Genomic DNA, 3,100 nt, shown 5'->3' with positions numbered 1-3,100 from the left:
CCAGGCCTCCCTGTCCATCACCAACTCCTGGAGTTTACTCAAACTCATGTCCATCGAGTTGGTGATGCCATCTAGCCATCTCATCCTCTGTCATCCCCTCTCCTCCTGCCTCCAATCCCTCCCAGGATCAGAGTCTTTTCCAATGAGTCAACTCTTCACATGAGGTGGCCAAAGTATTGGAGTTTCAGCTTTAGCATCAGTCCTTCCAATGAACACCCAGGACTGACCTTTAGAATGGACTGGTTGGATCTCCTTGCAGTCCAAGGGATTCTCAAGAGTCTTCTCCAACACCACAGTTCAAAAGCATCAATTCTTTGGTGCTCAGCTTTCTTCACAGTCCAGCTTTCACATCCATACATAACCACTGGAAAAACCATAGCCTTAACTAGACGGACCTTTGTTGGCAAAGTAATGTCTCTGCTTTTTAATATGCTAAGTTGGTCATAACTTTTCTTCCAAGGAGTAAGTGTCTTTTAATTTCATCGCTGACTATATGGTTATGAATCCATAAATTTTCAGAGCAGACCATATTTAGTTCAGTTTTCCCACAGAAGAAGGGGAAACTCAGCATCCATTCCCTTTTATGTACCTGTCAGGTATTTTCTGGAAAGAAGTAAACTAGTTCTGTCTTTTGGAGCAGTTTGTCTGTGATTTAAGTTTCTTTAGCTTTTTTCACATAGATATTCACTGTAAAATTCACATTTCAGAAGGTTTTTCTAAGGTGGTTGCTCATTCAAAATAAAGACTTATCCTTCTTGAGAATGATTTACCTATTTACAATCCAAAGAATAATGCTAATAGACATCAATTTTCCCTAAGATATTATATATTCATACACACACACAAACACACATGTAGCTCCTTTTAATACAATTTTATTACGTTAAGAGGAAATTTCCTTTTTTCTTTTCTTCTTCAGAGTTGCATTTATTTTTGCATCTCATTATTTTAACATTTTAGGAAGTTTATGGACTTAAACTAAGCACTCTTGTCACAGATAACTGATCTCGTATGTAACATCTTGTCAAACATAAATAATAAATATAAATTTTTATGTTCATATTGCAAGTCAAATCTGTAACCCACATTTACAAACACACTACACAGTTGCATTCCAAGCTGTTTTAGTATTTACAAGCATATTAGCATGACCCCATTGATGTAGCAGTAAATCCTGCTATTGTTGCTGTTCAGTCTCTTAAGTCATCTTCCACTCTAACCCCAGGGACTGTAGCATGCCAGGCTTCTCTGTCCTCCACTATCTCTGGGAGTTTTTCAAATCCGTGCCCACGGAGTCAGTGATGCCTTCCAACCAGCTAATCCTCTGCCAACGTCTTCTGCTTTTGCCTTCAATCTTTCCCAGAATTGGAGTCTTTTCCAATGAGTTGGCTCTTTGCATCAGGTGGCCAAAGTATTGAAGCTTCAGTTTCAACATCAGTCCTTCCAAGGAATATTCAGGCCCAATTTCCTTTAGGATTGATTGGTTTGAACTCCTTGCAGTTGAAGGGATGCTCAAGAGTCTTTTCCAATACCACAGTTCAAAAGCATCCATTCTTTGGCTTCCAGCTTTCATGGTCCAACTCTGACACCCATACATGACTACTAAAAAAAAACATGGCTTTGATTATATGGACCTTTGTTGGAAAATTATAGTCAAAGTATATTCCAATGAACATTTAGATTTAACTTTCTATAGGATTCAGTGGTTCGATTTTGCAGTCCAAGGGACTCTCAGCAGTCTTTTCTAGCACCATATTTCAAAAGCATTGATTATTCAGTGCTCAGCCTTCTTGATGGTCCAACTCTCAGATCCATACATGACTACTGGAAAAAACATAGCTTTGATATATGAACCATTGTTGGCAAAGTAATGTCTCTGCTTTTTAATATGTTATCTAGGTTTCTTATAGCTTTCTTTCCAAGGAGTAAGTGTCTTTTAATTTTATTGCTTCTGTCACAATCTTCAGTACTTTTGGAGCCCAAGAAAATAAAATCTATTACTACTTCCTTTTTTCCCTTTCTATTTGCCATGAGGTGATGGGACCAGATGCCATGATCTTCACTTTTTGAAGGTTGAGTTTTAAGCCAGCTTTTTTGTGCTCCTCTTTCACCATCATCAAGAGGCTCTTTAGTTGCTCTTCCCTTTCTGCCACTAGAATGATGTCAATTGCATATCTGAGGTTATTTATTTTTCTCCTGGCACTCTTGATTCTAGTTTGTGATTTATCCAGTTTGGCCATCATTTTGCAAGATGTATTCTGTATAGAAGTTAATTAAGCAGAGTGACAATATACAGCCTTGACCTACTCCATTCCCAATTTGCTCCAGTCAGTTGTCCCATGTCTGGTTTTAACTGTTCCTTCAGATCAGATCAGTCTCTCAGTCGTGTCCGACTCTTTGCAACCGCATGAATTGCAGCACGTCAGGTCTCCCTGTCCATTACTAACTACAGGAGTTCACTCAGACTCATGTCCATCAACTCAGTGATGGCATCCAGCCATCTCATCCTCTGTAGTCCCCTTCTCCTCTTGCCCCCAATCCCTCCCAGCATCAGAGTATTTTCCAATGAGTCAATTCTTTGCATGAGGTGGCCAAAGTACTGGAGTTTCAGCTTTAGCATCAGTCCTTCCAAAGAAATCCCAGGGCTGATCTCCTTTAGAATGGACTGGTTGGATCTCCTTGCAATCCAAAGGACTCTCAAGAGTCTTCTCCAACACCACGGTTCAAAAGCATCAATTCTTCAGGGCTCAGCCTTCTTCACAGTCCAACTCTCACATCCATACATGACCACAGGAAAAACCATAGCCTTGACTAGACGAACCTTTGTTGGCAAAGTAATGTCTCTGCTTTTGAATATGCTATCTAGGTTGGTCATAACTTTCCTTCCAAGGAGTAAGCATCTTTTAATTTCATGGCTGAAGTCACCATCTTCAGTGATTTTGGAGCCCAGAAAAATAAAGTCCGACACTGTTTCCACTGTTTCCCCATCTATTTCCCATGAAGTGGTGGGACCGGATGCCATGATCTTTGTTTTCTGAATGTTGAGCTTTAAGCCAACTTTTTCAGTCTCCAATTTCACCTTCATCAAGAGGCTTTTGAG

The sequence above is a fragment of the Bubalus bubalis genome, chromosome 3 (genome assembly GCF_019923935.1).
Source record: "Bubalus bubalis isolate 160015118507 breed Murrah chromosome 3, NDDB_SH_1, whole genome shotgun sequence".
Taxonomy (NCBI): domain Eukaryota; kingdom Metazoa; phylum Chordata; class Mammalia; order Artiodactyla; family Bovidae; genus Bubalus; species Bubalus bubalis.
The sequence above is the reverse complement of the archived record's forward strand: the minus strand, read 5'-3'. Positions refer to the sequence as shown.